We start from the raw sequence: 12,680 nt of genomic DNA, 5'->3' as shown, positions 1-12,680 counted from the left end.
CAGGCGTTGTAGGGAGGTCATACAGGCACGTGGAGGCCACACACCCTACTGAGCCTCATTTTGACTTGTTTTAAGGACATTACATCAAAGTTGGATCAGCCTGTAGTGTGGTTTTCCACTTTAATTTTGAGTGTGACTCCAAATCCAGACCTCCATGGGTTGATAAATTGGATTTCCATTGATTATTTTTGTGTGATTTTGTTGTCAGCACATTCAACTATGTAAAGAAAAAAGTATTTAATAAGATTATTTCTTTCATTCAGATCTAGGATGTGTTGTTTAAGTGTTCCCTTTATTTTTTTGAGCAGTATACTTTAAAGTACTACTTAAGTTGTTTTTTTGGGGGTATCTGTACTTTACTATTTATATTTTTGACAACTTCTACTTTTACTACATTCCTAAAGAATATAATGTACTTTTTACTCCATACATTTTCCCTTACACCCAAAAATACTTGTTACATTTTGACAGGAAAATGGTCCAATTCACGCACTTATCAAGAGAACGTCCCTGTTCATCCCTACTGCCTCTGATCTGGCGGATTCGCTACACACAAATGCTTTGTTTGTAAATTAATGTTAGTGTTGTAGTGAGCCCCTGGCTATCTGTAAACAAAAATATATATATATATAAGAAATTATGCTGTCTGGTTTGCATAATATAAGGAATTTGAAATGATTAATACTTTTACTTTTGATACTTAAGTACATTTTAGCAATTTCATTTACTTTTTATACTTAAGTATATTTAAAACTTGCTGGGTGACTTTTACTTGAGTCATTTTCTATTAAGGTATCTACTTTTACTCAAGGATGATTTTTTTTGTAGTTTTTCCACCACTGAATGTATTTAGAGTGAAAATACTCAAAGAAAGGGACATGGTCAGAGAAACAGATAGGCCATTAAAGACAGACGAGCAATCATTCTGTCAGGAGACTCCAGCGATTTACCCTGCTCTAAGAGTGCTCTGCAGTGTGAGGTAGTTGGTTGTATGGTTTCGCATAATAAACAGTCCGGAGATAACTGTACAACCTTCTAGCTTTCCCTGCGGTGTCACCAATACATCAGTCAAAGATGGACCCCTTCTCCCAACTCCCTTGTGGTAAGTATGAACAGTTGACTAAAGACCCCATGACAGTTCTTAGACAGAGTGGGGCATTTAGATAGTGTCAGGTCTACGCTATAATTCTCTATTGCTCTAAGGGGGGGGGGGGGGGGGGGTTATGGTCATACCAAGGATTATTTAGCTATTTGATTTTCAAATATTATGACCCCTTTAGGTATCCCAAAAATATATACAAATATATATTTAATGTAATATTGGCCTTACCACTATTAGCCTATAGAAACGCATTGAATAACAGATTCATACATGGAAAAAGTTTGTTTTGAAGTATATGTCCTATATCTGAGAGATATAAAACTTTATATACATTTAACCCCTTTTTTTGGTCACTAAACTACTTCCATATACACTGAGTGTATAAAACATTGTGAAAACCTGCTCTTTCCATGACAGACTGACCATGTGAATCCAGGGTGAAAGCTATGATCCCTTATTGATGTTACTTGTTAAGTACACTTCAATCAGTTTAGAAGGGGAAGAGACAAGTTAAAGAAGGATTTTTAAGCCTTTATACAATTAAGACATTGATTGTGTATGTGTGTCATTCAGAGGGTGAATGGGCGAGACAAAATAGTGCCTTTGAACGGGGTATGGTATTAGGTGCCAGGCGTGCCGGTTTGTGTCAAGAACTGCAATGCTGCTGGGTTTTTCACGCTCAACAGTTTCCCATGTGTATCAAAATGGTCCACCGCCCAAAGGACATTTTGCCAACTTGACTCAACTGTGGGAAGCATTGGAGTCAACATGGGCCAGCATCCGTGTTCGTGAGAGTCTCACCTTTCCATAAAGGGGTCATACTAGTGTGTAGCCCAAACTAATCGGATGCTACAGACAGACGTTAGCAGATCAGCGGTACCGACTTCAGACTAGTCCCGCGACGCTTGTGGGGGTTGTAGATCAAAGTGGAGAACATCATCCTGTTTGTGAGAGGGTTTTCTTTGTCCTTGAGCTTTTCTTGTCTATTAATGTACTGTATTATGTCATATTTCATGTTTTGTGTACCCCAGGAAGAGTGGCTGCTGCTTTCGCAACAGCTAATGGGGATCCTAATAAAATGTCCCCCAAAAAATACCAAATACCAAACCATTCGGACGCTACTGACATTTTCACGAAAAGACCGATTTTCGGGATGTCTCATGGTCTGACAAGCACTGTTGTAGCTCTGCCACCTTTCACCGCAGATGCGGAAGGCCGACATCGGCGGATTCGGTTGTTTGAGACGCAGCCCACGCAGCTCATATTCCTAGAGATATACAGTATTTCAGATATCTCTAGCTTAAACAGACAGATTTTTATGGGGATTTGTGTATTATGCTAATTAAATATGCAGTGGTGGCACGGACATTGTTCTGTCAATTTATAATGAATAACGTGTAATATCACTGAGTAAGTAATGGGAAATAGGACTATGTTCCAAATGTCAGCCTATCCCTAAATAGTGCACTACTTTTGAACAGTGCCCATAGCGACGCAACCTAGGTGTGTTTGAATAAGGGCCATCAGAGTTCACTCAAAGAGACAGGAACTACAATGTAATTAAGGCACATTATTTAGACTTTGGAAATTAGATTAGAATTTAATCCCAACATGACCATTTTTTAATAAACAAATATCCTACTGTAACCACAATGTCAATTAGATTGAAATAGACATTTAAAACATTTAATTTTTTGGGCCTTCCTCCTGCACCGCCTGGTATAGAGGTCCTGAATGTCGGGAAGCTTGGCCCCAGTGATGTACTGGGCCGTACACACTACCCTCTGTAGTGCCTTGCGGTCAGAGGCCGAGCAGTTGCCATACCAGGCGGTGATGCAACCAGTCAGGATGTTCTCGATGGTGCAGCTGTAGAACATTTTGAGGATCCGAGGACCCATGCCAAATCTTTTCAGTCTCCTGAGGGGGAATAGACGTTGCCGTGCCCACTTCATGACTGTCTTGGTGTGTTTGGACCATGATAATTTGTTTGTGGTGTGAACACCAAGGAACTTGAAACTCTCAACCTGCTCCACTACAGCCCCGTCGATGAGAATGTGGGCGTTCTCGGCCGTCCTTTTCCTGTTGTCCACTATCATCTCCTTTCTCTTGATCACGTTGAGCGAGAGGTTGTTGTCCTGGCACCACACTGCTAGGTCTCTGACCTTCTCCCTATAGGCTGTCTCATCGTTGTCGGTGATCAGGCCTAGCACTGTTGTGTCATCTGCAAACTTAATGTTGGTGTTAGAGTTGTGCTAGGCCATGCAGTCAGGGGGTGAACAGGGAGTGCCGGTATTGTAGGATACAATCTCCGTCCTGATGCTTTGCCTGTTTGATGGTTCGTCTGAGGGCATAGGGGGATTTCTTATAAACGTCCAGATTAGAGTCCCGCTCCTTGAAGCGGCATCTCTACTCTTTAGCTCAGTGCAGAATGTTGCCTGTAATCCATGGCTTCTGGTTGGTGTATACATGTATGGTCACTGTGGGGACCACGTCATTGATGCACTTATTGATGAAGCCGGTGACTGATGTGGTATACTCAATGCCATCAGATGAGTCCCAGAACATATTCCAGTCTGTGCTAGCAAAACAGTCCTGGAGGTCAGCATCTGCGTCATCTGACCACTTCCGTATTGAGCAAGTCACTGGTGCTTCCTGCATGTAAGCAGGAATCAGGAGGATAGAATTATGGTCAGATTTGCCAAATGGAGGGTGAGAGAGAGCTTTGTACATGTCTCTGTGTGGAGTAAAAGTGGTCTAGAGTTTTTTCCCTCTGGTTGCACATGTAACGTGCTGGTAGAAATGAGGTAAAATGGATTTGTTTCCCTGCATTAAATTCCCCGGCCACTAGGAGCGCCGCCTCTGGATGAGTATTTTCTTGTTTGCTTAATACAGCTCGTTGAGTGCAGTGTTAGTGCCAGCATCGGTTTGTGGTGGTAAATAAACAGCTACGAAAAATATAGATCAACTCTCTTGGTAAATAGTGTGGTCAGCTTATCATGAGATATTCTACCTCAGGCAAGCAAAACCTCCAATGATTGCACGTTGGCCAATAGGACGGATGGTAGAGGCGGGGTTACCCACTCGCCGACAAATTCTAACAAGGCACTCAGCCTGGTGTCTGGAGTAAATCCTTTGCGTCTGACTTGTTAATAAGGAGTTCCTACATTTGAATGTAAAAGTGAATTTTAACAGACAAACAATACTACATTTTATCTCTGGGACCCTCAGGATGACAAATCAGAGCAAGATTACAGAATGTAAGTACATTAATTACCTTCAGAGGTGAATGTATCAAACCAGTTGCTGTGATAAAAGTTATTGCTGTGCACTCTCCTCAAACAATAGCATGGTATTCTTTCACTGTAATAGCTTCTGTAAATTGGACAGAATTTAAGCTTTCTGCCTATATAAGACATGTCTATGTCCTGGAAAGTTGGCTGTTACTTACAATGTCATTCTAGTCACATTAGAAACTGTCCCGGTTTAAGTTTAAGTTTATTTTATTTTTACAGGGACAGTGCACATACCAGGCGGTGGGACACCGATCCAGAAGCTCTTTTCGGTCATAAGAGAAAGTGGCAGAAACATTATGTACAAAATAAGTTAAACAAACATTGTGAAAAAATATACAAAATAGCACAATTGGTTAGGAGCCCGTAAAACGGCAGCCATCTCCTCTGGCGCCATTATCTCCTCCCTGACCAAGGCCTTTCTCCACTGATTGCTCAGTTTGGCCAGGCGGCCAGCTCTAGGAAGAGTCTCGGTGGTTCCAAACTTCTTCCATTATAAATGGTGGAGGTCACGGTGTTCTTGGTAAGGCAGGGTTTACACTTACAAACACACACCACCAGTTTACGTGAAGGGTTAACACAGTTTATTCTTTATCAGCTACTGGCAGTGTTCCTGATATACACAACTCAAACAATCAAAGTAAATACATCTTCACCAGTGGAAGGTCCTTTGGGGTTCACTCCGTGTTGAATTCTTCAATTAGGTTATTCGGTAAACCTCCTTCTCCACCGTATGCGCAGTCTCTCCAATAGCCGCCGCCGCCTCCTCCTCCTTCACCTGCCGGGGTTAAAGGAAAGACAAAGAAAGCAAACCCAGGGCGTGGTTAAGTAGAGGCCTTGAGTGGTTTCACCTCTTTGCAGTTTAGTCTCTAATTACAACTGGAGACAGGTGTGACTGTTCTGCTGCATTCTGGAAGTTTCCCCTGAGCTGTCCCTGGTCCTGCCTCTGGGGAATACTTGTCATTGCTGTCCGTGGTCCTGGCAGCCAGAAAACACACAGGCACATACCATCCATCCACCACACAACCCCTGAAACCGCTACAGACTCTAATATTTACATTACATTTTAGTCATTTAGCAGACGCTCTTATCCAGAGCAACTTACAGTAGTGAATGCATACATTTCATAAAAAAAAAATTCTTATTTTTTCCCCCGTACTGGTCCCCCGTGGGAATCGAACCCACAACCCTAGCGTTGCAAACACCATGCTCTACCAACTGAGCCACACGGGACACAAATATTCGATGTGTTTAATGAGAGTTGCATTTTTTTTATTGAATTAAGAGATTGTTGTGGTTGTAATGTTTTTTCTTCGTTAGAGTGCTAATTTTGTGCTGTTGTATTTGAAAGTTAGACCCTGGTCTCAATTGGTTTCCCCTAACTAAATAAAAGTTACATTTAAAAAAGGCACACAGACTGGATTATATGGCCACTGCCTTTGAATAAAATGGACTGTGAGCATTGTTATACTGTCATCTCTTAAATCTGCCATCTTCACAAGAGTCTGCTGTTCTGTGTGGTTGCAGGAAGTGTGACAATATGTACAGTCATTAGTATCAAAATGTCCAAAAGCATGGGATCTCGTGTGTGAACTCCCCCACCGTACCGCCTCCCCCTCTCTCCTCCTCCTCTCCTTACATCCCCCCTCCACTCCCCTTAGTCCCCCCAGTGTGTCTGGCTAGTGGCTCAGACAGTCAGTATCCGCATTGCGCAGCAGGGCTCCAGTAAGGAGGGGAAAAGAGCATATATCAGCAATCTGTGCCTGCCGCTGCTCTTTCCTTTACGCTGACAAAGAAAGACTGCCTTGGTCTCTCCTCCAATAGAAGAAAAATACCCAGCATGGCACTGGTGCCAACTATTGTCTGCTATTTTGGAATGGTATGTCTGCCATTCATGGGCTTGTGGGGGCATTTTATTATTTTCGACTTTCCGACATTCCTTTCTTCCGTCAGCCATTCTTGATATGATAACCAATTGTCTCACATGGAATTATCTTGAATGTGTTACATTAACATACAACTTGTGTTGGTTAAAAGTGCTACTCAAGTGTAGTGCAGAACAAGTGAATAACGTAACATGAAAATAATTTCACAGTGAACCTGTTCATGTGTGCAGTTAAGATATAAATGTGCCTCTGCCGAATAGAAATGATCTATGAAGAGATGGCAGATGTATGCATATTATAGTTGGGATTCTAACTATAAAATATTTATATTAAGAGATATTTATAAGAGGTAGATTCTTAGGGACATATTTGCTGCAGAGGTACTGAGTGTTGTTCAGATGTAGAGATGATGATAGATGTACAGTACCAGTCATACGTTTGGATACACCTACTCAGGGTTTTTCTTTATTTTTACATTTTCTACATTTTAGAATAAAGACATCAAAACTATGAAATAACACATATGGAATCATGTAGTAACCAAAAAAGTGTTAAACAAATCAAAATATATTTTATATTTGAGATTGAAGTGTAATGTGCGCATGTGCAATAACTCAATTTGCCTTGCACTCCTTTTAATAAACAGAGCAATTTTTTTTACAACTTTTGCAAAGGGTAAAGTCTACAAAACTTAGTCCACTCTGTTCTTAACAGATTCTAGCTTTGGGAGCAGAAAACTGTATTGAGATCAAATGTTCAATTGATGAGAACATTTGCAGAATGTCGGCCAAAATCTCGTTCCATGGGCTTTTTCTCACTGGTAGTGAGTGGAAACGCCAACCGGATGCTTCACATTTATACATCCAGTGAAATGTGTGTCTCATTGCTCTATCTGTGCTACACTTGTCTGTTCAGTAGTGGGGCAAGACTCTGTCAAGACGACGTACGGCAAAATGAAATACGTCTGGATGTAAACAGGGCATTAGTGTCTATCTGCTCCCGCCGATGCCTCCGTCCTCCACTCTCCCTCCCTCCAGCTCTCACACACATTTGCTCTCTTTCCCAAATGCACGAGCAGAGCAGCGTGCACACACACCACACGTGTGTGCGTGCACACATGTACAGACACACATGCGCACACACTTAGACTTCAAGATGGGCGAGACGAGACGTCACGCCTGAAAAAAGGGTGAGAGTATAAGCAAGAAAGAGAGACAGAAAGAGAGGGGGGGAGTAGGAAGAGGAAATAGATGGAGATGAGGGGAAATGGAGTGAGAGACAGAGATGGGGAGGCTGGGACAGTGGTGAGAAAGCAGGCGACAGAGAAAGAGAGGGACTGTAGGCTTGCATATGTGTGTTTGTGTGTGTTGTTTGTGTGTGTGGGATGTATGTAGGTGACACAGATTTATCAAGGGAGTGCGTCAGAGATGGAGGCGCCGGCTGGTGTTTGTGGTATTGTGTTGGGAAATTATGGCTGTAGGTGCAGCTGTAATGGAATCAATGCGATTGTCTTCGTGTACCTGTCTCACACCCTGGCTGCTTGGACTTTAATCGCCCAGAGAATTAGGGATCTGACTTAGCACAGGGAGACAGCCACAAAAAGAGGCAGGGACAAAGCTTGGGAAATGAATAGAAGAAGGAGAGAGACAAATAAGAAAGAGAAATCTGGGGGAGTAGAGCGGGCACCTTTTTAATTTTACTGTCTAGGCTACAGCCCTGAAAAGGAAGACAGTGAAGATGGAGCAGGTTTAGGGTTTATTGTGCTTTATTTCCTTTACCGATTGAATAATTCAATTTTTTTCTCAGGGTAATGGATCAATAACTAATCAAGTGTGTGTGTGTGTGCAACTGTGCATGTTTGCGTGTGTGTGTGTGGCTCGCTCTTGTGTATGTATGTACAGTATGTGCACATAGTCATGTGTGTGTTCATGTAAGCAACACACGTAAGTACCAGCTAGAGCCAAAATGGTGAGTGGACATAATCGAGCGAACCGGCAAACAAAAAGAGAGAAGCTATCTGACCTCTTCGGCTAGCAGCCGTTATTCTCTTTACATTTTTTATTTTTGATATTTTTTTTTTTCACTATTTCTTTTTGATTTTCTTTTTCTTCACAATATATTTTTGTTATACTCCCCCTCTCTCTGGTTTTCTCCATCCACCTTCCTCTTGTGCTCTCATGCTTTGGCAAGAAAGGAGGAGCTCGTAAAACTGGGACAGGGGAAACCAGAGGGGAAAAGAGGAAAGAGGGGTCTAATTTCACAGACAGCGCAGTACATGCTCCATGCACCTTTGTTGTGTTGGGTTTATTTGTATTCCTTTGCACATGTATGTATTTCGTTTTATGAGCTCTGAGATTTGTTCTTGCTGCTTGTGAAGGCCATCTTCACCATCTGTCATTAGCATGCATGCTGCAAACTTAGCACATTGATTTTTTTTAAACATTTCTAGCTACAGCTGGCTTTTGATGTGCGCCATACAAGTACACACAGTATGTATGTCATGGCGGTGTAGCCCATACACTTAGATTTTGTTTTACTGAGTTCAATGAGGACAGTCACACATTGAGTGGAGCCTGGTGACTGTATGTTCATCAGATGCTCCTCAAACACTAATTGTCTGGTTAGTTTAAACAATTAGCCTGCCAGTCTCTTTCAACAGTAACTGTTTGTCTGTCTGTCTGTCTACCACTAGGGGGTGACGTTAGGTATATAGACCTTGGATGGACAGGAATGTAAGGCATATACAAAATCTCAATGTCCCGTATCCTATGTCCCTGAATGATTCAAATGAAAACACAAGAATAGTACTGTGTATCAATACCTCCCAATTATTTCTTACCCTGTCTTCTTTTCCTCTTTCAGGTAATATCTCCAGCAAGTTTGGAGTTTAAGAGATGAGCCATTATGAGGTGGAGCCGTCCACCAACCCAACAACACACTCAACACAATTGTATGGTGTCCAAACTAGTGTCAGATTGACTCTTACTTTCAGGGGACATCATAAGTAAGTTTCCCATGAACTTTTGTTCGCCATTTTGTAACAAAAGCCTTTATACACCTCCCACCATCATTCAACCAATGCCTCTGATTGTGACGTGATAATATTATATATACTCTATTATCTTTGTTGTGTTGTATTTTAATCCTCAAATAGATTCACTTGAGTCTATTTAGAGACATATCTAAGGGTGTTTCGTTGTCCCTGAGACCCTTAACCTGTGACTACTTTAAAGGTCACAGGTGAGGACCTTGGGAACAAGGCTGCATGCATGTTCATCAGAATTTGGGTGAATAAAAATAAAACTATTAGAAGAGGAGTTGAATGATATAATCGGGATCAAGAAGATGTCATCAGATGAACAACCAAGAAAGCATGGAACCACCAAAAGCATCAGTTACCCTACCAGAATTGTAACATGTTCCATTGCATGTGAAATGACTTGATAACCTGTGTCCAATGCAATTGTAATGTATTTAGAAACTAAAAAGGCACTCCAAACAACCTTTAAGGTGTTTGTGAAAGCAAAGACCAGTGGAATCCATTTTTAATGTGTTAAAATTTGACTTGTGTTACAAGAAAATGTGTTATTGTGAAATGATAGTATATCAAACAAGTTTTTAGTGTTTACATTTCTAGTAGGTTACCCTCACAAAATTGTCTTTAATAGAATAATCATATGTGTATTGTTAGCAAATAATATCGCTAAAGTTCAATGTACTAGATAGAGGAAAGACCAATTTTATTGGAAAATATGGATAAGGAAGGTATCATGTTCATGAATGACATTGTAAATCAGGACGGTAAAATTATGTCACACAAGCAACAAACAAAGGTGTATGGAGTATAACCAACTCATCACAGCTCTACGACAAAAATGAAAGAGACAATTACTCAAAAGAGAAAGGAATTCATTGTTTTTTCTGCCTCCAATGAAAAACCAGGCATGGCTTAAAATGAATAGTATAAATCGTAAAATGTATCAGTTTCATTTAAGGTCAAGAGGTTTGACAACTATTCGGCATAAAATTCAAGATAGTTGGGAACAGATTTTTGATGTCCCAACTGTCACGTCCTGACCAGTAATAGGGGTTATTTGTTATTGTAGTTTAGTCAGGACGTGGCAGAGGGTATTTGTTTTATGTGGTTCGGGGTGGTGGTTTGTTTAGTAGGGTATTTGATTTATGTATTCCGGGGGTTTTTGGGCACTGTTCTATGTTAGAGTATTTCTATGTTCTGTCTAGTCTTTTGTATTTCTATGTTTTGTTAATTGGGGTTGGACTCTCAATTGGAGGCAGGTGTTTTCTAGTTGCCTCTGATTGAGAGTCCTATATATATGTATGTGTTTGTTGAGTGCTTGGTGGGAGATTGTTTTGTGTATAGCCTTGTGCCTTACCAGCCTGTGAATAGTCGTTGTGGTTTCTTTGTGTACGTGTTTATTTTGGTTCTCCTTCTTGTTCGATTATAATAAAGAAGATGAGTGCACATTTCCCCGCTGCATTTTGGTCTAAATCCGACGACAACCGTTATACCAATACCATGGGATCAGGTTTATGAACTGATATACAAAACAACAATTGACGCATTAATCCGTTCTTTTCAATGTAACCATTATATAAAATTCTCACCACGGGGCCTCCTGAGTGGCGCAGCGGTCTAAGGTACTGCAGTGCTTGAGGCATCACTACAGATCCGGGTAAGATCCCGGGCTGTGTCGCAGCCGTCGGTGACCGGGAGACCCATGAGGTGACGCACATTTGGCCCAGTCTTGTCCGGGTTAGGGGAGGGTTTGGCCGGCCGGGATGTCCTTGTCCCATCGTGCTCTAGTGACTCCTGTGGCGGGCCGGGCGCATGCACGCTGACGTGGTCATCAGTTGTACAGTGTTTCCTATGACGCATTGGTGCGCGTGGCTTCCGGGTTCGGCGAGCAGTGTGTCAAGAAGCAGTGCGGCTTGGCCCTCGACCTTCGCTTTTCCCGATTCCGTTCAGGAGTTGCAGCGATGGGACAAGTCTGTAACTACCAATTGGATATCATGAAATTGGGGAGAAAAACTATTTTTTAAAACATTCTCCCCACTAAAATAATGCTCAATATATGCCACATATATTGAGCATTATTTTAGCGGGGAGAATGTTTTTAAAAATAGTTTTTCTCCCCAATTTCATGATATTGAACAGTCAGCTCTGTGCGGACTCTACCAAGAGGTAACAGAATCAATAGATAATCTCTTTTGGCATTGTCCTTCGGTGACTCACTTTTGGAGTCAGGTCCAGGAGTTGTTGTTTATGTGGTAATGCCAGAGAAGCCAGTGTTTGGATTATATACTGGCATGGGTGTTGTTAGGCCTGAGTTGAAGTCGAACAAACTGTGCCAATATATCCTCCAAACACTGGCTTCGAGGGCATTATCACTTCATACAACGGCTTACCAACATATTCAAATAATGATGGACATATTTTCTTTAAAAACTTTCAGTCTTTTTGTTCTGTATCTATGGACACGACCCAGTCGTTTGTTCTAAATGTTCCATTGACATACTGGCTGGCAACGTTCTGCTTGCTAGCTAGCCAACTACGGTTAACTTACAGTCACATCAAAAAGTGCAGCCAGAATAACAGCGAAGTAGCCACATTTGTATTTGTTTAAGCTGTTTTCTAGTGACATTAATTTGGATACATCCATAACAATGAGCTAATGAGGTGCGATTTTGCCTGGCATAGAAAATTTGCTCACTCATCAAGACACTGTTGTTCAGAGGTGCTAGCCAACAACACAGCTAACATAATCACTTCAAACTGAAACTGGAAAGACTGAAAACTAGCTTCATTTTGTTTGACCTTTTTTCAATTGACATTTCTTTGTATATATCCATAAAAATGATGCCAGCTGATTCATGATTTCGACTGGCTGAGATACGCTGCCTGCTTGTCTATCTCATCTTGTCTCCGGACACATTCATTACTATGGGACAGCTGGAGATCGAATTTGAATATTGAAACAATGTTGCAAATGTCCGAGAGACAGACAGCAAGGTTTATACAAATCTCCGCTGTAGAAAACTAAATGTTAGTCTAAAAGAAATGTGAGATCATGTCTAGATTATTTTTATAGTAGAGATCAAGTTTATACATTTCTTGGCTGGGCTGATGAGACAGTGGATTGCGCAGTCAGATGGAATAGGTATTTTAAGGTCATAGATTTAGCCGGTGGTAACTTGTGGAATAAACACCAGCTGGAATGTGGTTTTAACCAATCAGCATTCAGGATTAGGCCCACCCGTTCTATAATAAATCATAAAGTCTGTCTTCAGATGGACCTGCAAACCGTATTGTTAGGAGATTTGAAAAACAACAATCAATCAATGGGAAATATGATTATACTCTTAGGTAAAAGTATTTATTTT

The 12,680-nt window shown here is 41.3% G+C and overlaps 1 long non-coding RNA gene across 1 annotated transcript in view; it reads left to right on the top strand.

Annotated features, from left to right (window-relative positions):
- The window catches only part of LOC106570122 (uncharacterized), a 55,293-nt gene extending 44,527 nt beyond the window's left edge, over nucleotides 1-10,766 (top strand). The window contains exon 3 of the long non-coding RNA XR_001320617.3: nucleotides 9,141-10,766. This is a non-coding gene — a long non-coding RNA (uncharacterized LOC106570122). The remainder of the gene's footprint in view (nucleotides 1-9,140) is intronic.
- The last annotated feature ends 1,914 nt before the right edge of the window (nucleotides 10,767-12,680 follow it).

The sequence above is a fragment of the Salmo salar genome, chromosome 14 (genome assembly GCF_965601325.2).
Source record: "Salmo salar chromosome 14, fSalSal1, whole genome shotgun sequence".
NCBI lineage: Eukaryota > Metazoa > Chordata > Actinopteri > Salmoniformes > Salmonidae > Salmo > Salmo salar.
This window is presented reverse-complemented; position numbering and strand designations above follow the sequence as displayed.